This window comes from Vanellus vanellus (genome assembly GCF_965231255.1).
Source record: "Vanellus vanellus genome assembly, chromosome: 4".
In the NCBI taxonomy this organism is placed as follows: domain Eukaryota; kingdom Metazoa; phylum Chordata; class Aves; order Charadriiformes; family Charadriidae; genus Vanellus; species Vanellus vanellus.
The window spans coordinates 24,964,841-24,989,657 of record NC_138909.1 but is presented as its reverse complement, the minus strand read 5'-3'; the positions used below and the strand labels follow the sequence as shown (position 1 = coordinate 24,989,657).

Sequence of the window (24,817 nt, the reverse complement as noted above, 5' to 3'; positions counted from 1 at the left end):
CCTGTATTTCCCAGATGTTTGGGGCTTACAGCTGTCTTGTCCAGCACATAATATTCTAGGGTCATGTTGCCTGGGTCCTTTTATGAAGGCAAGGTCCCTATAATTTCCCTCTGGTCTTTGCTCTTACCCCCATTTTCTTCTCATCCTACAGTGAGAAGTCTTTGCTCCTGTCTCCACCCTAAAGGGGTCCTAGCAGCTCCAAAACTACAGCTACAAAGAAGAACATGGCAGCAGTGATTCCATATTGTGCAATGGCACAACTGGCATGATAGACTGAGGCCGGCTATTGATCTTCGAGCGCTTACTGCATAGTGCCACCGAGATCGTCAGCACTTCTGCAATTAGCCGCTGATCAGGGTGAGCAAAGATTGGCAGAATGAAACCCATGACTTCTGTGCAGATAAGCCACAGGGTTTTTTTTTCTTTCAGTGCCGCAATCTCCTTTCCAGCAGTATAATTCTCCACTGCCTTTGAAGGTCTGAATGTTTTTCAGTCAGTTTTTTCTTTCCAGTTCCTGGTTGGCACTTTGCAGTTGAGCAATATTCCCAGTGGACAAATTTTAAGAGGGTTTGTGAGAGGAAAAATAGAGATGTCTGAAAACTGACAGGATCCTGGCACACATGAAATTAAAATATTTCCCTTTTGTGGTGGTGCTCTTGTCAATGCAAGACTGACATCCAAGCATAACCTGGAAATTGAGACCTCATTAGCACTTCTCTGAATAGGTATGTTCGGGTATACCTCTTTCAAGTGTAGGCATGTGTTTATTGGTGTGGCTGTAGGTAGTTGCTATGTGTCACTGACTGGTTCGTCTATGGGTCCATCTGTCTGTACCTATACACTGAACCACAGGTACTGTTGTACTGTCATTGCTGCTTCACCAAGGAGCATTTTCCCGACTGTTTTACACTTTACTGCTTGAATTCCACCTCAAAATTAATTCGTATTTTGGCCCTGCACCTCTTCAAGAAAGAAATGAGATTTCTCCACTATAGTGAGACGAAAAGACTCCAGCCTGTTTGTCATGGGATAATTTTTTTAAAATGCCCCCTTTCACAATTTGGATTTGTTTATTTTTCTGACAATTCTTTATTCTTCTCTGGCTTAAATAAACAAGAAATTATTCACAGGCTTGAGATATCCTTAAAATATCTGGACCTAGGCTGGGATAGGGGAAAGGCAAGCTGCAGGACTGGAAAGAGCGAGCAGTCAGTGACTCTTCTCAGGGTAATAATGAAAAATAAGCCAGATATCTTACAGACAGTCAAGGAGTAGAAAATGAACTAAGGTTCCTTGTATGAAAAGAGAAGTGTCACCGTGCTGAGGGAGTCACACATGCCATGTAAGAGACAAGATGCTTATTGTAGCCCATACTTTGCAGGTGGTTTGTGCCTTTCTCCTCTGGGCTTGTTGGCTCACCTCTACCTTGAGTTTCCTCCACTGTTGGCCATATTGTCACACTGTTGGGCACAAAGTTGTTCCATCATGTGCCCTTCAGCAAAAGGTGGTTCCTCCTCTGGGTGATTTACCATCTTAAATTGGCAAAAGCTTAGAGGAGAAAGAGGCACAGGGATGCGCTGACGTGTCAGCCAGCAGGTCAGCAATGCAGCCGGGCACACAGTTCAGGTCTCATCTCCTCTCCCGTGCTGTCTTCACAGGGCAACAGGGTCACCGATAAAACCAATTTGGAAAATTAAGCCGTTAAATATAAATGTGATTTGGCTTTAACGGTAGAGGAAAGCTGGGGAACAGGTCAGGTCCAGGAGGGCTGTGTACAGCTATGTTTGGAAATAAATTGTTTCTCTGGAATGGAAATGATGGGAGATTGCAAATACTGAAAAAAAACATTAAACCTACCAAAAATATTACAGGAAAATCCTGTATAAGCACACACAAAGCCTGCTGGCTTGTCTTTTCATGCAGACTGTGCTTTATGCAAATAAAACTTAAGAAAAGGCAAAGCACCTCAGAGAGAACGAGCAACTAATGCACGCTGAATATAAAAATCCATATGAGTTTTTCCTTTTTGGAAGTTAGCAAAGGTCATTGAATCCTTTGAAGATTAATTCCCTTTTTAAAAATCCCAATTCTCCCAGATGCCATCAAGTTGTTTCTTCCAATGACCACAGATACAATTTCAGAGCCAAATGCTGTATTGTGCATCTGTCAGAGCTGCAAATCACCGGCCTAGCACTGTGTTTCCAAAGCATGGATGCATCCTTGTGGCATCTTCTTGCTTGTTCTCTGCACTCACTCTCTGTGTTTAATTGTGTTGGCTCCTACCCTATTGTCTTTGCTAAGAATGGCTTTGAGTGAACAGCAGTTACCGGTGATGAGCCCCAACTCAGTTTCTGAGCCAAATGCATCTTTCTCCAGCCTGGGTGGAAACTAGAGGATACTTTTTGTTCCCTCTCCAGATAAACCAGTGTAAATCCTAACCCTCTTCCCCCTGCACCTTTTCTGGACTAAGTGGTTCATTTGGCTGCGGGCTTCTTTGTATTGCAGAAGGAGTCCTTTTCTGTATAAGGCAAAGTGACAGTCTCTAGATGCCAGGTAGCAAAGCAAACTGCCCTCCCTTCACCTCTCTCCCTTCCCTGGCTAGGCAAACTGCCCCATGCTATTTTGCGTAACTTGGATGAATGATGTTGCAAGGAGAGAGTATATCTGAGGGTTAAAAAAGCATAAACCCCCTAAATCATGTGGCTTTCTTTTTCTGCTGACTTTTGTTCCCTTTGAGTGCGCTGATTTTCAAGCTTTTCTGCATAGCCCAGATCGCTGATTGCATTTGAGATTCTTGTGTGATCACGTTAGTCCAGGAGCTAGTGTTTTAAGAAAGACAACAAATGTTGTGTGAGTCATAAGAGCTGGGGCATGGTGTTGTCTTAAATGTCTTCCCGGTGAAATTGATATAAATTTCCATATGAACAAAGATAAGCCACTGCTAAGAGCTTGGTGGGGTGTACAAGATACCGGATTATGTATCTTGTTTCATCCAGCATTGTCATTTATGGGGTAAGTAAATTCTGGTCCTGGTCTGGTCTTGATAATGCTAAATTTCTACAGTTAGTCTTTCCCTCAGTCGGTGACAAGAAAGGATTCCTGTGGAGCAAAATCAAAGGCCATAAGAATGGAAAGGTCTATACGTCAAAAACCCCCGCCATCCACTCAAGAGGTTGAAGTTACTATCTCCATCCGCAGGTGTGCTCCAAGGGAAAGCCACCTCTCCGTTAAGTGCGGCATCTCTTATTTTATCCTGAATGTGTCTAGCTTCAGCTATCTTGGCCTCAATTTGGAGCATTTTGCAAAGGCTTGGCCTATTTATAAGTCCCTCAAGTTCAGCCCACAAAGATGAAAAGACCTAAAGATGCCAATCACTTTGAAATATTAGACCAATTTATATAGTCAGGAACTTAACAGTAGAACAAAGGACTGTTTGCTCACTTTGTTTCTCTTCTTGCCAAATTTTATTTCTACTTGGCTGTGACTTTTAAAAATAATTCAATATCACCCCTGTAAATTTTATTCATTCTGTGTCCTTAGCTGTGTTCTCTAGCTTTTTCTCACTCTTAGATAGCAGGCTGATGATGTGACCTGCATATTTGACATAACATCAATGAAGAAATAATGAATTGAGACCTTCTTTGGTGATAAAGCCCATTTTTTAGGATGGACAATCGAAATGTGTCGGCTCTGATTGCTACACCAGGCAATAGCAGGTGCTTTGTCATCTCTAACTTTTATTTTCAGTAACATTCTCTTCTGCCTTACGGGATCGTTTGTCTTCTGTTGGTAAATTCCCATCTGCACCCAAAATGAGTTTTCAGTGCTGTATCGATGGATGGATATAGTCAGCCTCTGTCCATTCAGTCTTCATCTATGTCAGTTCCCATGTTTTTTTGTGTCACAAATTAAATAAGGGGCCTGTTTACAAAAACACCTCTGTTGTCATTTTTGTGCATGTTGATTTATCAATATTTTTTGCTTCTAGAGTGATGGTACATTTGCAGAAAGAGAAAGCATTTTCATTGGAATATGGAAGGTGTTCATAAGTAATCTATGGATTTCTAGACAGTTGTGGGACCAAATTGTTCGTGTTAGTCTATTCAGCCCATTTAAATTCCTTTAAGAAAAAAATACTAGTAAAAACATTTTGATGCAAAATCAATTGGATTTCCCTGAAAGTCAGAAGTCAATATTTCAAAGTTTTTTAATTAAAATGATGTAGCATCATTGGATCTTTTCAGGAAGGAAGAGCCCACAGGAGTATTTAGCAGGGAACAGCCCTTGTGCACTCAAATGACTGTGCAAAGATGCAAGTGCCGGAGGATTTCTGGCACAGCTCCCAGGGCTGCGCGTGATTACATAGCTGTTCATCGTGGAGACTGAGTGATCCCTGCATGGTGGTGGGGTTGTTCCAGTCCTGCTAAGTTTTGCCCAGGTAACCTCTTCCAAAACAGCTTTCACCTTAAAGGCACTTCACAGCCAGGCTGAAATGCAAGAGGGGAATATGACAAAAGAAAAAAACCTAATCTATATTTTCCCTGGTAAAGCACAGTACTTTCACTTTTACTCTAAAGCACATGCCACAAGCAAATGCCAGTTCTGGGTCTCTCAGGCAGATTTTCCTTTTGCTCAGTTTTATCACTTTTGGAAAAGTTTGCTCTCCTTTAGCCTTTTAAATGTCGTGTTTTAACAGCATTACTTTAGACAGTGCTACTAGTCACAGAACTTTAGAGCCATGTGTGTATATACCTCTTATCTCTGTGCCACAAGTCCAGACCCTAGATCCACAGGCTAATTTCAGCTGCTGTCAGGACTAATTCCTAAAAGTGTTTTCAATTGCTTTGGTTTTACTGTGCGTAACTATCCTCCAGGAACTCTGCTCCCCTAACACTATTCATTTCCATGCAACTCCTGTTTGTAAAGGTCCAATCCAGGCTACCATTCCCATTTGCCTACTTTTCTAACATAAGAAACTTCAGAGTTATTTTTTTCTAATCGTTTGATAGTAAACCATAGAAAGAGTAATTTCTTCCCTCTGGTATCTGGTTACTAACTCTCTAGTAACTACTAAGTGCTGTGATATTAAGTGACTGTTCTTTAGGATGTTTAATTATCTCCCGAAAGGCCCCAAAGTGCTTCTAATGGACCCTCTGGCTCACGACACATGTTACTATTAGCCCCCTTTGCTTCTGGTTCTTTTCCAGTAACACCAGAAAATGGCACAGGTCCTGCAAAGAGAGGAATTTTTTTGCAACATGATCTTAGCCCTCTTCTGTTCCCAATCTAGAAGATTTTTACAGTTCACTGATCTTGAGTCATTCTACATAGGTCTCTTTTGGGGATTGCTTTGCAGTGCAATGAAACTGCGGGTGCCTTCTGTTCTCTTGTGTCATGGGAAATTGGGTTATTGTTTCAAAGCCAGTTCCCCTGTTGCTGTTTTAGGTAGTTTGACTATTTATCCCAGTCCTTACACAAATTGCCATCCTGCCTCCTTCTATGGGGAGGGACTAAACCCCCGCCAGTGACACGCTTCTGATAAAGACTTCCTCTCCTTGGAGTAGCCCAGCCTCTTGGACAGGTGTGTCCTTTGGCCTCATAGAAAAATAGTGAACGGTCTGGTTTAAATGGTGGCACAACGGTGTCAGGGAAAGCCGGTCATGAAGACCAAGTACCTTTTCTGAACGACCTTGGCAAAGACGGTCAGTTGTCTCAAAACTGTTTAATTTTTATTTCATTTTTACATTTTTATGGATTTTAATTGCTGTAACTTGAAATACATCTATTCTGATTCCCGGTTACACAGTGTGTCTGGTGAAAAATGGGGATGATAACTTCCCAGGGAACAGCCAGTGTTTCAGACCAACTGCTCTGTTAACGTCTTGGCTGCCAGATGTATTTCAGAGCTGCACCGCTGCTTTTTATAAGCCGTGGAATACAGTTTGTAAGAGCAATCATCTTCCCAAATTGGTCATTACCAAAGTTAATGACCTGTTTATTAGAACATCAACCTTGGCTTTGCCTCATGCTGTTAATTAACAAATCTGTCATTAACTGCTGGTAGCCATGAATTTGTGCATGCGTGTGTTTGGGGGGAACAGGATAGGGATATTTCATTAGGTATGGCATATTCAAGGCGGTATCCCTGCATATTCGTAAGACCTCATTCTTAACACGGTTCTCACAGACTGCACCATTGTTGTCCGTGAATTTGTCTAATCCCTTTTGGGACCTGCTTTGTTTTCTGTTTTAATCAGATTCAGTACCAGTTTCTGCAGGTGCTCCCTAGTTCTGATATATCCTCAATGAATGCTAATTTTGCACTGACTTTATCCCTGCTGTAGATATGGTTTGTGATTGTCATGCATTGGGAAGTGCACTCAGAAGGACAAAGGGCTAACCTGAGAGCGAAGAAATTGTTTATGAACAAAACTTCTCCCTGCAACAAAATTGTCTGTTTTGCAAAAGCTACCCATCACTAATTAGCTATTTGTTATTTTCAAGGAAAATGCAATCTATAACAGTAAGGTCTGGCATAACATCTGTCTCCTTAGAGAGGGTTTTGAAAACCATAATTCAGGTGAGAATTACAGGTTTTATCCACCTTTGTTGAGATAAATGTATTTTGCCACTCCTCTCAGCCTCTAGTGCTAATTACACTGTCATAAAATGCCCTGGATTAATGAGGTTTCAAAACACATACACCCGTTTCGGGCCCTTTCTTGGTTCTGCCATGAGCTGTTCCTCCTCCCTGCAAATGAGTCCTGTTTGTATCACTGCGCAGGTGGAGATCCCAGCCAAGAGTGACTTAAATATCGAGAGGCCCTTTGGGTAATGGCCCAGCATGAGCAGATATGAGAACAAAACCGTTCAAAGGAGTTTACAGTCCAGGGGCAACCTTCGCTGAGGTGACTGAGTTGGCCTCATTGGACCATTTGCCCACCAGGGAGATCTCCCTACCCCAGCTCCTATCCATGCATTTCTTTACCTGTCTTGGCATCCATCGCACATGGCACTAATCCAGTTCACCTCACTGACCCACCACGAAAATGCTACTGTTGGTATTACTAAGCAGCACCAACTTGAGGAGGGTCTAACAAACACCCAGCCTGGGTGGAGAGGATGGAGCGAGTGTCGGTGGGCACATTGCATGGGAAGGACAAATGGAGGTTAAGGGGGACCTGGTGGTGGTGGTTGAGCACCAGGGTAGCTTGAACCAGCTTGTAGCAGAGCTCCCTGTAACAATGAACTCTCAGGCAAAATAATGAACTGAGAAAAAATAGCTCCTTGGGCAGATACCTGATTTTAAATATGAGAGGAAATTGTTTAATAGGGTCACTGACATATCTCAGAGTTGGTTTGCTGTAACTGCTAAGGCACTTTTGTATCCAAATCCCCCTCAGTTCACATGAAAATTAAGTGCCCCTGTGTACAATTAAAAATCCCCACCTTAGAGCTGTGCTGGCTGAGGGTGCAGATAACCTTTTCAAGGTCACAGAGAAAGGCAGGAGCTAAACCTTCCCCAGTGCTACTCTGAGAAGGGCATCCCACCACTCCAGCACAGATGAAGGGAGGTGGCACTGAGGTTACCATACAAGTTGCTGCTATTTACAGACTGGCTGTAAGGATTGTCAGCACCTGGAGCATAATGTTTTCTATGGAGAATCGCTGAGCTGTCCTTTTCCTTCATTAGGTGTTTTCACCTTGCGCACTGGATTAGCCAGGAGTTAAACTATTTGCAAATAGCAGCTCCCTCACACCAGTTCTCTCCCCAGGATCTGCAGACTCCCTTTTTCTTATTTTCCCTGGGGGCTTTGCTGTTTTAAAATATTATGTCTATATTTCATTGATGGACGAAGAAGGGAGAAGAGGAATGGAGACCAGGGTGTTACATCCTACATGGACAGCTATATAGCAAAATAAAATGTAAAGTTTAAGAGTCACTCAGATGAAACCTTGATCCCAGAGCTCACTCAGCTGGCAAAAGACGAGCCCTTTACTCTCTATCAACTCGTGTCCAGTCTTAGTTCACATCTAGAAAAGCAAAATAAATGAGGTATTTCAGAACAGGTGCTTCAAAGCTATTTTTACCTTTGAAGTGTACTACTGAAAAAAATCTTCTAAATAAAAAAAAAGAACAAAATAAAAAATGCCCTATTCACCAATTCATCAAGGAAGGAATGCAATGAAAGACTCCAATCTTGCAAGGCAAGTCCTATTTTAGGGTAAAAAATTTTAAATCGCATTTTTTTTGTGACTTTGCCTGGCAGATGTTTAGCAAGTGTGAACTCACAGGTCCTTTGTAGGCTCCAGGCTGCTCTACCACCTAATCAGAGACCTGGTCCCCTTGGAGCTCTAGTGTGATACCTCTAATAATAGATAGTGTGATACCTCTAATAGCTAAATTAGAGAAGCCATCAAAACAACCTGCAGCTTTGACTGGCCACTGGAGCCTTTGTATAAATGGAAGGAAATGGCAAATAAGCAAATGATTCTTCCATTTGTGGCAAAAATCCTACCCTTCACATTCAGTGTTTGATGTGTTGATTGCAATCAGGCTGCTTACTGAACATGCTCAGAGCAAGAAGGGGGGCAGAATGGAGCTGGAAGCACCTTGGCTTTGGTAAATAATTTCTTTAAAACAGCAGTCTCCTTACCAGCTAAACACCTTCTCATCTTAAGTGCACCTGGCATTGTCAACAAATCCTGTGTCTTTTCACTTGATTGATCATGGACTTTAAAGAAGTGGTTATTTCCCTGATAAATGACATATCATATGCATTCATCTATTACAGAACTGCTGTAGATAATTAATCACTGCCATCAGCTCATTACAGCTCTTAAGGGTACGTGTGAATATTCTCTAAGTTAACAGAACAAAAACTCCAGGTGGAAGGTTAATAGTACTTTTAAAATCAAAGTGACATTGCAGAATAGGTCAGCCACTACCTTTTTAGATTTGGTACTTGCACCACAGGATTTCTCGTGAGACCCCTATGCTGGTAATGGCAGGCCAAAGTCACACACAGTGGGAAGCAGAGCAGTTCTGCTGATATCTGGAGAACTATCCCCACTGGAGATGCAAAGCTCAGTGGGTAGTGCCAGCTGAGAAAGTGCCTTGCTTTGTCAATGCGAAGCATAGCCCAAAGCTAAAAGCAGATCACAAAATGTGTCGCACACACATGGGATCCCACGGGCGAACTGCCACTGGGCCTCGGCAGTCAACAGTACGAGCGATCATTTTATGCCTCCCTTCACCCCTCCCAGCAGTGGGTGAGAGTGGACCTGTTTGACACTGATGACAAATGTTCACTTTAGGAGAGGTGATTGTCACACTACTAGTTTGCTAGTCTAAGCCCACGTGTCTGCATTTTTTTCTTTCAAAAGGTTGTCTTTAAAAGCGACAGCGTAAGATCAACTGGCTTGCTGAGCTGTTGGGAAAGATTATAATGAAATTTTTTATTTCTGCCAGCAGTGGCCACATCAGATGATAGGCTGAAATCTCTCACCTGCATGTGTGCAGCTCCCTGGGAAGTCACAGACCTCACACCTCACTAACTGATGTTGTTCATCTTGATATATTACCTCCTACTGAATCTATCTCTCTTTCAAAGCCTTTGGGGAAAAAATGAAGAAAAAAGTGAAAAATCTGTTTTCTGTACTGATGCAGTTCATTCATTGGTTTGTACAAATACCTGTGGGGTGTCTTGGGTCAGTTAGGCTCTGTTCACCCAGAAAATAGTCTTGGAGGGCCCAGTAGAAATGACCAAACACGTTTCCTAAGAGATTGTTTTCATAAGCAATGTAAAGGCTTTGCTTGCAGGGTCTGTTCAAGGTATGGTAGTAATAACTGTAATAGAAAAAGAAGCTACAACATAAAACATTAAGGAAAGCATTCTAGGAGAATAATTTTCAAAAAGACTCATTTTGCCTACTTTTCCAGATTTCTGAGTGCACAGTATACGTGGATAGCAATGCTTTCTGGAGGGTAACAGTTTTGGAGGGGGCATTTAGTTTTAGCAATATATTCCCGAGTTGTATCAAAGATGAAAACCATCTGATTATGAAGTTAGGGTGTCCAAGTTTTTGATTTGGGATTGTCTCAGCAGAAGGAATAAAAAGGTCCCAACTTGGAGGAAAAAAGCAATAACACCCCCCACCCCCCCACACCCACACACCATTTTCAACAGTCTGTTGAAATTTATGGATTTAGGCATACTCAAAGTAAGTGGCTGCAGAGGGCAGAAGGTTATGGAAACAACAAGATGAGGACATTGGGCCAAATGGGACATTTGAGACAAGTTCTCCTTTAAATTATCAGAGTTTTTTTGCTTCTGGTTTTCTCTGTCAACTGTAGTAATCCTTCTACCAACAAAACATGGAAGAGCTCTGGCAGGGACTTCAGGTTGTAGCTGCTTCTCAGGAGAGCCCACTACAGGCAATTCAGGCCCTGATCAAGTGAGGGATCTCAACTCCTCTTTAATTTGACATTAATGAATAATCACATCTTCAAACAAGAGCAGTTTGCTTAAGTCTGCCCTGCAAGGTGATCTAAAAGCACCAAATGTCCTTTCTTTGACCTTGCTAAAAAATTCAGACACATATGTTTTCGTAGGGAGCCCATTCGCAGAGCAGAGGGGGGCACCTGGTAATCATGAGAGAACAAATAACATTTTGGTTTCGCTGCAGATGAAGCCAGAGGAGCAATGCGCAGAGCTACAAGGAAGAAGAAACAATGCAGGCAGCTCTGCCGGCCGATGATGTACTGAAAGCCCTGAAGACTTGGATTTGTTTGAAGGCTGCTAAGGGATATGTACCCGTACATTAAAAGGAGCTGCCTTTCAAATACAAAACAAAAACAAGCCAGCCCTGTGAAAGGAAGGAATAAAAGCAGCTTGATGTATTCTGACGGTGAAATTAGAAAGCAGACGTGTATAAAAGCCAATGAGCAAACTGTGCAAGTCAAGAAATACGATGTGCCCCATATTCTTTTAATAGTTTATTACTTAGCAGATTATACAATATTTGACACTGACGCTTGAAAAGCCTCCTGCCGTTTAACAGTACTCTGCAATAAAATGCTATAATCTATTAGTGCACCACACTGCCACTATAACCCAGAATTTGTAAGGGAATATTTCCCTTCCCTTCATTCTGTCTGTCATTTTGCTTAAAGAAAGAGAAGAAACTGTGACTTCCCTCCACCCTCTTTTCCCTGATTACATGCCCTCAGCCCTGATTGCTGCTCCCTGAGAGCTTTCCTCCCGCCTGGGTTTTCCTTGCGGTTAGCCTTTCCCCGTGTCTCTCACAGACTGCAGAGGGGATGGCAAGAATACACAGAAAATTGCAGCAGAGGCAGTAAGGCAGCAGTAGGTGGAGGGAAAGTTACTATTTTCCACAGTCAGGGCCGTGCCAAGCAGAGGGTGGAGGGGGGAAAGGCTCTTCTGCATAGGATTAGGGGTCCAGCTGAAGGGTGCCAAGGGGAAGCGATGTTACTTCAAACAACAGGCTGGAAAGGTGATCCCTTGGCAGCATTTGGAATTGGCAGAAGGGATACAGAATAGCTCCAGCAAAAGATGAACTTGCTAGGCAGACAGGAGAAGCCAGATCTTAGAAATGTTACCTAGTCAATGTCCAAGATCTGGATGTGGCTTAGGTTGAGGAGAGGGGCACATTAAAAAACAAGAGTAAAATGAAGGTAACGTTTAGTGTCTTATGCTAAATAACTGGATGCAGAACCGATGGGAAACCTGGAGCAGCGCACTTGGTTTTCTACCATAGCAGTGCTGTAAGCAATCCCTGACAATGCAGTTCCTTAATATTTTTCTCGTTCAATAGTTATAGCAGTAGCTGTTGGAATTAATTATGATTAATTTAATTATAGGTATAAACCAGGTCTTTTTCAAAGTGAATTATAGTTTCCTTCAATAGTATGTGGTGGTTAAGCACTGGTAATTAAGGGTTTGAATGAGGGCTTGACAGTGCATTTTCCCATAATTGAAATTCCTCTGCAAAGCCCATAGTGTTTGCAATCCAGCACACAGCCATAAGCTTTCTTTGTTTTTTTTTCTGGTGGCAATATATATAAAAGATAGGTTACTATGAAGGGCTGCCTATTATCAACCCACTGCTGAATACATAAGATGTCTAATAATTCCTTTAACATATTTATCTATGTAGTTCAGTCTTAATAGGGCAGGTAGGGAGTTGATGGTGCTGTGGGTTTGAAACTTAAGTGTTAGTCCTGTTCACATGGGAAGGGGAGAGGATTGGCATTTAGCCCAAAGTCTCTGGCTCTGACCCTTGAAGGGGGAAGATCCTCTTGAAGGCTGCAGGGAGGACTTTTGTTAGAGAAACCCAGTTCTTTCACAGAAGATATGTATGTGGATTGTACACTTCTGAGAGCTCGGATGCCAATAACATGGTCTCAGGCATATCTTCAGAGCAGGAGTGGTGAGCCCTGGGTGCTGATGCTTTGGGGTGAGCACTTCTGCCCAGCCAGGCTACTCCGTCACTTTGACCTGGCTGCATGGTGGCTTTAATGAAGTGTTAGCTATTTAATCCCACTGCAAAAAAATAAAAATGCTGTAGTCAATTTCTAGCACTCCCTGTGGTTTCCATTTGGAGAAATACTAACTTGCTGGAATGGCCTTAGAATAAACAGAAATAATATGTCCTGCGCTGTGATAATTCAAAAGCACAAACTCACCTCGGCATGTGGTGAGGGGGGAGTGCCAAGTACTGGTGGTCGCAGGCACTGCTTGCTTCTTGGGAATACCTGTCCTTCTGGGACTGGCTGCAGGTATGCCCAGGCATCCAGATGGGTATCTGTGGCTTTTAATTCCAATGGGAAAATGAGCAGGTTAACGAGCTGTTTAAGAAGAGGTTTAAGGAGCCATTAGTTTGCTCAGCAGGCAGTTACCTACAATTCCCATGCCTCTCCTGTTGCAGGTTTAAGGGCAATCCTCCATGATAGATACAGGCTCTATTCACAGTAAAATTTGCCACAGGATGCAACAAGGAGAAAAAGGCCATTTCTGGGGTTGCAGCAGGAACTGGATGTTTGTGGGAGCTTCATGGAATGGCTGGGGGCTTTGGTCTCTCCTGCTTCCACGCAACAGCTGGATAAACGCACCACAGCTCCATAACCCACAAAACTAGGGGAGGTTTACACACCACACTCTGTTGGCTTCATACCAGGCCAAGCAATCTGTTGTGTAAAACTTTGCATCCATTCCCTGCTGTGGGATAAAATGACACCACCGGAAATAAGTGAACAAGGAGGAGGGATACAGTTCAGCTCAACACAAAGGTGATGTTGCTCACATCCCAGAAAGCCAACCATATCCGGGGCTGCATCAAAAGAACTGTGGCCAGCAGGTTGGGGGAGGTGATTCTAACCCTCTACTCTACTCTGGTGAGACCCCACCTGGAGTATTGCATCCAGCTCTGGAGTCCTCAGCACAGGAAAGGCATGGGCCTGTTGGAGCAGGTCCAGAGGAGGGGCATAAAAATGATCAGAGGGATGGAACACCTCTCCTATGAAGACAGGCTGAGAGAGCTGTGGTTGTACAGCCCAGAGAAAAGAAGGCTCTGGGAAGACCTTATAGTGGCCTTCCAGTACTTAAAGGAAGTGCAGGAAGTAGAGGAAAGATGGGGACAAACTTTTTAGCAGGGCCTATTGTGATAGGACAAGGGGTAATGGTTTTAAACTAAAAGAGGGAAGATTTAGACTAGATATAAGGAAAATGTTTTTTTAACAATGAGGGTGGTGAGACACTGGAAGAGGTTGCCGAGGGAGGTGGTTGATCCCTGGAAACATTCAAGGTCAGGTTGGACGGCGCTCTGAGCAACCTGATCTAGTTGAAGATGTCCCTGCTTATTGCAGGGGAGGCTGGACTAGATGACCTTTAGAAGTCCCTTCCAACCCAAACTATTCTATGATTCTACGTCACCTAGGTGTGAACCCAAAGGTGTTGCATGATCATGGGGGAGGTAGCAAATGCTGGTCCCTTCTCATGTCTTCTCCAGGCTTTCCCCTCAGCCACGGTGGGAGGAAAAGTTTTCACATTGAATTTGTAGTCTTTTGTCAGGTTGTCACAACCTTAACATTATTTAAATGTAATTTTTTAGGCTATGAATTTGAATTATCCATGGATTCGATTCATTACCAACACATGCCTAGTAGCCAGTTTCTAAATTATGTTGCTGCTGACTTGAATTATTATAAATAAGACTGTGCCAAATGTCAATTGATTATTCAGGAGTAATCAATAGAGAGAGAGAAAAGACAGCTTTGGTTGACTAACAGCAAATGATTTTTATTCCACAGTCCTGGAATTTAGAGTAAGGCAGCAAGTCAAGCTGCACACCAGTCCCCCAGCAAACAGATGTAAAAGAAAAGCAACGCTGGCCTCCTTACAGATAAGAACAAACAAGCCTGCAGTTAGCTCTCTGCCAGTGGGGCCACAAGCACAAATGTCCCTGGAAAAGGCTTGCAACAGGTAAACCTCCATATTTTGTCACTGACTTATTTTAGACTATTTTTTTTCTCCACATGCAGGAGCTCCTTCCGAATCCTCTCTCTGCGGTGCTGCGGTTGTGATGCTGGTGTGGCAGGCTGGCGGTGGCTGGCTGCCAGGCGCCCGCCTGGCTGCTCACTCATTGCCCTCCTCAACAGCACGAGGGGGGAAAAGAGGTGAAAAAAAGTTTGTGGGTTGAGATAAAGACAAGGAGATCACTTACCAGTTACTGTCACTGGCAAAACAGTCTTGACGTGGGAAAAATTAAATTTATATGTTTTTCCAGAGGCACCATCATCTTGGCTGAAGGGCTCAGGAAGAAAAGGCAAGGAGAAGTATGTCAGCATAATTCAAAGGGAAGCTTTGCTGCCAGACTTTGCTCTTCTTTGCAAAAGGCTTTCCCACTGCCCACAGACAGGACATCCTCTTGAAACCTGTCCTTTTGTCACCCTTCTCAGCATGAAAACCTGAATCCGAAGGGGAAAGCAAATGTATATGTATTATGTGTGATTGGAAGGAAGGCTCCACTAGTTGGCATGCCTTTTTCTACTTGCTTGTGGTCGCCAAAGGGGATATGTACCTTTGTCCCAGGTAACACAGGTCACAGTCCTGTGTCTAGGTGTAGAGATGTGTTTTCCAGTGCTTGAAACAAAGACAGAAGGTTTATACTCAAGGACTGAGGTCTGGGAGCAGGTTTCATTCTGCTCCTGGAGGTACATGGGGTTGCCTCCAGCACAGGCCTCCGTGGGTGAAAGTATTTTAAACTGCGACATCAAAATTCACCAGAGATATCCATGAGGACCCTCAGAAATGCTTGAGGTTATAACTGAAAACAGACCAGATGAAGGAGCACAGTCCTATGACTTGCTCTCTGGTGGAAAGAGCTGTGCTGAGCTCAAGAAGCCTCCTCGGTCGTGCAGCGTTGATGAAAAGAGCAGCAATCCTGTCCCAGAGACATAGCCAGCCCCTATATCTGCCTACAGCTGAATTTCCAGGCTTATTTCTAATGAAAAAATTAAAACACAACCAGTAAAATTCATCCTTTTTGTAACTGCATGAATTTCATTACAATCACAGAAGAAAAACCTGCCATTGCTGTGACAGATCTGTGGTCTTGCCAGCTCTCACGCTCTTTGTGGTATTTGCTGTTCTTCTGAAAGCCTGCTGGAGTCCTGCAGCTGCAGGGTTCCCTGTAATTGCAGAGGAATCCACCACTCAAAATAAGCAAATAGATAAAATAGCTGTTTCTAGATACTGTGGCTGCAAATGAAACCTTTAAAAATATGAACGTAAAAGGCAAATTGAAGGGAATCCTTGATGAACTCTTAAATAAGGAAGATATTCATCCAGGGTAGCTTTTAAAAAAAAAAAAAGCCTCCCTACTGGGAAAAAAATAGAGGATTTTTAGCTATTTAGCAGGGAAACATGAAAATTATGGTCTGAAGAAGCACTGCCTGGCCTGAGATTTTTAACATTTGTCTTAAACCATATCACTGCCATGTAGTTACAGTCAAAAAAGTAAGCTTCGTGGGTTTTATCTTGGGGGCCAGTTTAGAAGTCTTTGGCCTGGGTTTGCTTTGGGTTTCCAGGTGCAGTGATGTCAGTCGGGGCTGTAAAATCACAGCCACAGGTTTCAGAGGTGCTGGAGCTGTCAGTCCTAGTGGATTGCAGCTGTGCAATGCAGGGCTGGTTTGCACCTGGGGAAGAAGTGAGCTGTGGGGCTGGGGCAGCCGCTGCACGGAGTTGGGAGGAAAGGAGATTGGATGAGTGCTTTGCTGTGCAGGGATGACTTGGATATTCCTGGAGCTCCTTGAAGTAAAGCAGGTATGTGCTTCTTGGGCTTGCTGGCTGTGTTCGAAAGGAATTAGATCTTCTTTTTTACTGTATCTTAGCTGGAAAGACTATTTTGCTGTGTTTGATATGAAATGGGGCAGCAGCAGCTGCCACAGCAGCCTGTCTTGCCTTTCCTGTGCCCTGCAGTGGGGCATTTGAGGGTGGCCCTGCAAATATGTCTGGAGCTGGGTCTCGGTGCCATGAGAGCCGCCCATATTGTGTCAGGTATAGGGAAATGCTTAGCTGGGATTGGGGTGAGGAGGCTGCTGAGCTTTTGTGGGGGTGTTTTTCCTCCTGTACCCACAGTTCCTGTGCAGTGGGGGTGTGGAGCTGTTCCCCTCCCTGTGCTCTGAGTGCCACCTTTATCCAGGGGGTCTAGGTGGGTAGACCCCTCCTCTTTTCTGGCAACATCCATGTGCCACTGTAGCTTTAGACTTTATCTCAAAGCACACGCATGCACACAAAAAACTCTAGCACACAGAACAAATCTGCAGCATGTGGCATGGCGTGGCATGGCTGGGCTGAAACCTCATCAGAAAAATGCTGTTTCCCTTGTGCCAGGCTGATCTGGGCCACCCCCTGACCTTGGTCAACTTTGCATTTTAATGAGCTTTCTGTTTTTTAGTGGATTTTTCATTTTGTGGGTTTCTTTGCATAATGATCACATAATGATGTTCCACTAACTTTCGTTGCAGAGTGAGTCCTGTGCAAATGCTAATGAGTGCGTTAATAGTTAGCCTGACATTAACCCATTATACGTGCAATCATCCCACAGCAGTGAGATGATTGTATTGGTGAAACCAGCCTGGATGGAGGGAGATTTGGTTTCTTTATGTGCTGTTGTTAATTAGACATGTGGAGGATGGTAAACATCCTTGGGAAAAGACTGACTGCTACCGTAGGTCTTTGGGTGGCTGACATGGCATTTCCTGAGTGGTTGTGGATTTGCTTTTGGATGTGCCATAGGCACTTATCCCAGCACAGCACTTGTCCCTGGCTCAGAGTGCCAATTAATGCTGAAAATGATTCTTTGCACTTCTTATCTTGTGGTAAGCATTGAGAAAAGATATCAGTTGATGCAATTATACTTGTGGCTGCTCTCTGAACTCTCGCTACCATAGTTTGAAACTCAGGGCTAAGGGTGGTGCTTTCTCCATGTTCCATGGCTTATGGCCAGCTCCTCATACCTGACCACTTGTGAAGAACGTACCTGGCAAAAAAAGCTAAGGGAGTGCTTTTGAACAAGGTGAGGGTACTTGTACTTTGTGCTCCTGTAGGTGCTTAAGCACAAATTTGAAGTGGTGCAAAAAGCTCCTCGTAGCATTTAAATAAATATATAGGCTGGGATGTTTAACAGGGAAAATTGTTATAGATGGTGATGGTAAGAATGGCAGCCAAACCAGCTGCAGGTTCCCTCCAGGTTAACAGCACATGCAAATATCAGTATTTCATCTGCTAGAATATATTACCTTTAATTCTTCTTTCCTGTCAAGTTTTAACTGAAAAGGAAAGAATAATGTTCCTGTATCTATGTGGTCAAATAATTAACTCCTCCTTATCTGGGTTATATCTGCACGTAAAGTGCTTATGTGACAGGTGAATAGGATGTGCTTTCAGACTGACTGCCAAGAAGTTTATTGCGCTAGTCTTCCAAAAGCCACCAAAGTGACACAATGTTCCAGACGTGTTGTACGTATGCGTACATGTGCTACAAAGGCTGCTAATATCAGAGCAGTTAAATCTGTGAAATATGTTGGCATAGGAATGCTTAGCATCTTTCTAAGAGACTCATTTCTATAGTGCTGTGTGTCACTCCAGAAACTTTCTATGCACTAGATAGTTTTTAAAAAACAAGAATTAATTGCTTGGCTTGAAATGTAGTGGAATAACTCAAGAGAACTAGGCTTTTAAATGTGACATAAATCAATGGGAGCGCTAACTCGGGATTTTCTGCAAGCAAGAAACAATCAATGCACATGGAAGAGATGTTTTCAAAAAGCACCTTACTTCGAACTCTTAGAACAGCATCCATGGCAAAACTAGTATTTGGGTTTTTTTCTGATTTATTTTTTTGTCTTGCTCTTTCTACCATGTTTCCACTGAAGGTCTGTGGTGTGGGTGTTTCCAGAATGACTACCTACTGATAATTCTGTTTTGATGCTGTGGGTCGTGTAGGGTGGGTTTAAAGCAGCCAGTGCTTAGCAAATTAACTCTGGCTTTTAGGGAGAAAACCTGCAGCTCTTTGTTCTGTGCTTGCCAGTGCTGCAGTGTAAGGCATGGTTTCATCTCACATGCTTTAGCAGTCTGGGAATAAGGTATTGGAGCCTTCTGCAACCAGGACGCAAGGGCTTCCTGGCCAGTCCCTGGATGCCCCACTGCTAGCAATGCGAGTTTGCATCTCTGCAGCAGTCTAGCCAGAGCATGAGGTGGCTTGAGGCAAAGCTTCCCCTAATGGTTGTCCGAATATTAACTGGCCGTTGTGCTGCCGAGCGGTGCTGCTCCTCAAGCTGTGCAGCTGACAGTGGCTGTTGTCGCTTGGGTCAGGCTGCTGCTGACTAGCAGGGCAGGTAGGGTGACCTGAGCGTGGTTGTCCCAAAATGGTGCAGGGTGGGCGCCTCTCTTGCAGATGCTGTGGAAGGAAGTGTCGGGGAATACAGTTATTTCATTGAGTGGCTCATGGAAGGAAGTATTTTTAGATGTATCTGGATAGAATTCGATTGGCAGTGTGAACCTCTTCTTGCATGTTGATGGCTGCTTGGAGAAGTCTGCAGTGATGGAAACCTCCAAAGACATCCAGTTCTGTGCCAAATCTTACAGGGAGGCCACAAAATAGTTTTTCTCTGCCTACTCTGCTTTCTAGTTATAAGGTGATAGCTTTTATCTTCAGTTGTGCTTTTACCCTTTGAGGTGTCTTGATGTTGTAGGGGAGCATTGTGTGTAAGCAAGACTGGTAAAACCACAGTTTCAGTGCCTATCTGTACAGATAGGCTAAACTCTCTCTCCAAGGAGCAGAAGCTCTCCAATTCCAGAATGCTTTCCCCCTTTCCCTTGGTCTGTAGTGAATGCAGGGAACACTGGCAATCCAAGCACCCATTCTCTTTGAGCATGGGCAAATCCTATATGCGTGAGATAAAACTAAATCTGTGCCATCCTGGCTGGACATCATCCCTCCTGTGCAGTCTGATGATGTTTACATGTAGTCATTACCCGTATCAGGGAGCTGGGCTGCTCGGCATTATTGCAATTTGTAAATGGCTTCATTTAGATGTCACCAATGAACTAATTTATGGAAGCTGTAATTAGTGGTGATGGGACTGCAGGTGGAAAGCAGTAAGTGGTGACATTACTTAGTGACTTCATGAGAGATTTTCAGTGTCCAGCAGCCGGCTGCTGCATGTAAAGGAAGAATGAAAGCAAATGAGGGAAAACAAAACAAACAAAAAAACCCCAACCCCAAATAACACCAAAACACACAGTCACAAAAGGAAATACATCTGGGAAGATGGATGGAAAATGAAAATCTTCTGACCAATGGATAACCTGATTTTAGGTTGCTATTTTCCAAGCAGAGTCATGATGTAGCCATGCACATGCTGTCACAAATATACTGAGTCAAATAACTTCCCAGTGGTGCCCGTGTTGGTTATTCCCTTGAGGATGCTGGTTGATCTCTGGGAAAGCGTGCACTGAGAGAAGGCGTGTGTCCTAAGGACACCTTGCCAGACTGATCTAAAATGTCCCAGTGGTTATGGCCCGGCCTGAACACCCCCAGAAAAGAAATTATGTGCGTCAAGCAAGGGACAGAGATTAGCCTGGCTTTAAAAGCAGGGCTTAAAATGATTGCTCGCTCCACAGGTTGTAGTTTCCGTTCCCGCAGGTGCCTGCCCCCTCGTACCTATAGCTCTGTGCGCTGTGGCCAGTTTCATTGCTGCATGATGCTCCCTGGGAGAGTACAGGAAAATGCTCAACTACGATGAAAAATGGGAGAGGGGGAAATGCACTGCTGTGCTAGCTGATCCTCACCGGAGCATGTATTCAAAGGCATGTATTTACTCGCACATAGGTGCTGTGTTAGATCCCCATGGAGACATCCTGTCATGGTTGTGCAGTTCCTGTTACAAGCTATTGGATCTGGTCCTCGCTTGTGCTGCTGCACAATGAGGGGGAAAAACCCTGAAAAAAGAAAGAAAATAGAGCATGAATTGCAACCATCGGCTGCCAGTGGGGAGCTTTTTCAGCTTTCTAAGGTTGTGTAAACTGAGTTCCTGCCTTGTGAGTTGAGGTTCCTGTGACCTCCATATATATATATATAAGAAATAGCTCTGTGTAGTGAGATAAGCCAACTTAAGGGCTTGAGATGGAAACTGCCCAAAGGCAGTGTTCTGGGCTGCTTGTGTGACTTGGCTCCTTATGCCTGTTGCAAGAGTAATGTGGTGAGAACCAAGACCATGCACACAGGAGCGGTGGGAAGGGGCGGTCTATAAAAAGTGACTGTGCGGTTGCTGTGTTTTTTTATTATTTTTTTTTTCTGTGATCTCTCATCCTAGTGGCCTCTAGTGAACTCTTGCAATAGCCACAGTGGGGGGCAGATGTGACGGTTTGAACTAATTATCACAAATAACATGTTCCTTGAGCTAAGTGAAATAAAAGGAGTACTTGGAGGAGAGTAAGAAATATCTTGACGTGGTTTGAGGCAGAGGTGTTTTTTTACGTGAAGGCCATCCACCATAAACCTTCATCGCAAGCATCTGTTGGCCTGTTTCATAAGCTGTATTTTCTCTGTGCAAAGGGAAGGTATTGCAACACAAGTCTGTGATGAGAAACTTGCACGGGACAAGTCTATGGAGGGAGGGAACCAAGCACAAGAAGTATTCTTTTATTTGGGAGGATGGGACTACCTTAACTGCAAAGGTCTGGTTTCTGGAGATACTTTCTCCTCTTTGGGTCCATGCTATTTGGCATCGCTGGTGACTCTTGCTATTCCAGCTGGAGTCAATAAGTCTCCTGTGCTCATCCCATTCTTGACCCCCATTTTCAGGGTGATGCAGCTGTGGGTTGGGCTGTGTTACGTCCCTCTTCCGGCATAATGGGGCTGAAAAAGCAAAAAGCACACCTTGAGTTATTTTTATTGCAATTCCAAAGCTTGCAAAGTGCATCTGTAGCCTCCCAACTTCTGAGTTTGGCTGGAGGAAGATTATTCCTAAGCTGGCCCTGCAATCACAAGCTTAGTAACTTCCCCTTTTCTTGCATGTTAAATCAGCAATTTTTTTCTGTAATGCTCCATTCCGTGGATGGATGTGATTAAGACTGAAATTGCTTTTCTGTTCAATTAATGAAATACCTTTTAAGTATAAATGGTAGAAAGAACAGAATGAAATAATTGTATCAGTCTCTTCAGGTTAATTAGGGGAAAATTCTGAGCTACCCCCAATGTTTAAAATCATGTGAATATGGGAAACTCTATTTCAGCATCTCTTTTGTCCTAATTGCAGAGTGAAAATAATTAAATATTTTTTCAATTAAATATTGAAACGCAACTCTGATTCTTTAAATTGAATTTCATAGTTTTCCTACACAAGTATGAAATGTCATGTCTTTGATCAGTTAAGAATTAAAACAGCATCTGTCTAAAATGCTACTTTGCCCCACAAGCCAAACCAAGAAAACACATTTTGCTGCAGATTTTCCTGTACAAAAATATTTTTACTTGTACTTTGAAGAAATAATTAAATAACTTTAAGAGAAGCTCAACCAGTTCTTCTGTTAGTACCTGTGATGCAAGGCTAGGCGTGGGACTCTTAACACTCTAAAGTGACCCCAAACCTGATTTAAATTTAAATCATTCTTAGCAAGGAGTTGATATGATTTAATTGTGTGTTGACTAATAATGAATGAGTATTTGTGCTGCTTAGGCTATCTGAGAGCTGCAAATTCTTAAAAATGTAGCAATGCATGGAGTAGCCACAAAATGGAGCAAAAAACCCCCGATGCGCTTAGCAAAGGAGCAGTGCTGATCTCTCCCGTCCTTGGAGAAAAGTGAGCAGCAGTGACAGTTTGCAAGCTGGCATTGCCATGTCTGCGTCCTGTCAGAGCGAGAGAGAGCCCAGCACAGGCGTAATAGGTTTAGTATTCCCCTTGGGTTGTTATAAACAAAATCAATATGTACTAATGACTGCAGCAATAAATTTCATCATGCTTCATATGGTAACGTTCTGCACTTACCCAGTTGTTCGTTTGACAGAGAGCAATAGAGTTTACCCTTTTAAAGTTGTAAATTACTATGAAAATGCTGAGCCTCATGGTAAAATACATTCATGGATGATTTTAAGCTTAGGAAATATTGGTAATACTTTCACTAAGCATACTATTAAAATAAATAAATAGTATTTATTGCTTGGTTTCCCAGCTGCAGCTGGGTGAAGAAACATGGCATGCATGTTTATCATGCTACTTGTGGTTTCATAATGTTTATTTAAAATTGATTCTCAAAGAAGCCTTCTGAGCAGCTGATTTTTTCACATATCTGCTCCCAAAAAATCTTCCTCCAGAATAGATTTCTAGCAAGTAAAATCTTTTTTTTTTTTTTTTGGTGCTGTTTAGTTTAGGAGCCTCTTTTCTATTTAGAAATTTCCTCTTGCCTTTATTTTGTATGCTGGCAGATAAAGATTTGGAAGTTTGATTAAATGTTTCAGTCCCAAATGAAACATGTGAGACGTTTTGCTCATATTATATTCCAAACTTCAATACTCAATGCTTTCCTCTGAATATAAATGGAATGCTGAAATTACAGGAGTCTATCACAAAGTAGAAATACAGATTATTTTTTTTTTCCTACATGTCTGCTGCCAAATCTTTTTCTCTCTTAAATTCGGAGCCTGTAAGGAGACAGAAAATCCAGGTGCTTGTTATTAAAGTCCATCTACCTGAGATAACCCCCAAGAGCCTGTTTTGGATAGCCCTTAATTGTTTTGCAGTCACCTGTACAAACTTCACTGAGCTGTGCCCCTTGTTGGCCCTTGAAAGGAACTCTTAGGCCACAGGTGTAAATAATGGGTCCAAAAAGGATCTAGATAAAGCATGGGAGAAAAGAAAGATAATCGCTGTTTTTCAGTACTTAAGTTAAATTTTTCAAAAGCGTAACTGGCTGTAATCTGGTTGCCTCTGTATAGACATGTTGCACTGTTTGAGATGCCTGGTGCTATCTGAGCTGTCCTCGTGGAGGGGCAGATCCAGCTGAGTGACCCTCTGCAACATGCTCAGCTCCAGGCCCGGCATCAGTTTTAGAAGTTTTCCTAAAACTCAGCCATTACGCCCCTAAGACAACTCAGAGTTATCTGCGTGTGGATAATCCAGGCTTTCTGGGCTCGAAGGGGAATGAGATCCACTCCCCAAGTCTGCTTCTCTACAATAATAATTTCTCATTGATCTGGAAATAAAGCAAGCTGCCAGAAGCCACAGTCCGAGTGTGTATTATAGCTGAGAATAAATCAAACCTGCCATAGTATTGGCAAAGATCAAACCTGCCCTGCTGATTTGAAATCTGTGCAGTATGGCAGCACAGCATTTGGTCAAAGAAGGCAAAAACAAGTGCAGATTAATTCTTTGGCAGCTGCGTCTTTGTGTAGGGAAGGGGGGGGAAGTCCTGACTTGTTGCGGTGCTTCACAGCCAGCTGCGTGCTAGAGTTTGGCTCTTCAAAGCCAGACTTATGCTACCCAAATGCAGCAGGTTTGCTGTTGTAGGGGAATCCTTTCTGCATTTCCTCACTGCACATGATAAAAGGAGATATCAGTCTGTTACCTTATGCTGCATTGCCACTGTCCCATACTGTGAGGACCTCTGTGTTGCTCAGCAGTGAACTTTTTGGATTTGAGTCCATCTGTACTGGAGAAGAGCAGTCATGAGGCTGCAGTAGAGCAGAACTAGCAGCATCACATTTGAAGGGCTACTTATTGCGAACACTGCAAACAGTTGAAGGCTGACATCCGGGTTGTCATGCATTGCTCTGAGTTTTTTTTCAAATTAAGTTCACCGGTATAGAGAAGACCAAACGTGTAGACACAAAAATTTAAGTCTATTTTGTTTTATGATGTCCCAATTCTGAAATAATTCCTAACTTAGAGGTTGTACTATGCTCCAGTATCCCAGAAGAGCAGTAGTTCATCGGTACCACTCATCCTGCCCTGCTCCTCCTTGTTTCTTTTGGGTGCTCTACACAAGGTCCTGCTTGAGATGTGCTGCTACCCCCGGCCTATTTTTAGGTCCTAGCTAGTGGTATTTCTGGGAAGACTGTGGGATTTTTCCCCTAATATGTGCATTGCAGGCTCCTCGGGGTGCTTGGGCAGGTCATGAAGCTCCTCCACTTCTGCTGGTCTGTAGCTGAGGGATTTCCTGAGCCACAGGTAGCATCTCTATCTTCCTAACCCAAGAAGGATTTTTCTTCCATTAATTTCTCAAATTCCCA

At 43.2% G+C, this 24,817-nt stretch overlaps 1 long non-coding RNA gene across 1 annotated transcript in view; it reads left to right on the top strand.

Moving 5' to 3' along the window:
• Positions 1-217: 217 nt before the first annotated feature.
• LOC309670965 overlaps positions 218-24,817 on the top strand; it is a 61,413-nt gene continuing 36,813 nt past the window's right edge. Inside the window, exon 1 of the long non-coding RNA XR_014269081.1 lies at positions 218-357. This is a non-coding gene — a long non-coding RNA (uncharacterized lncRNA). The remainder of the gene's footprint in view (positions 358-24,817) is intronic.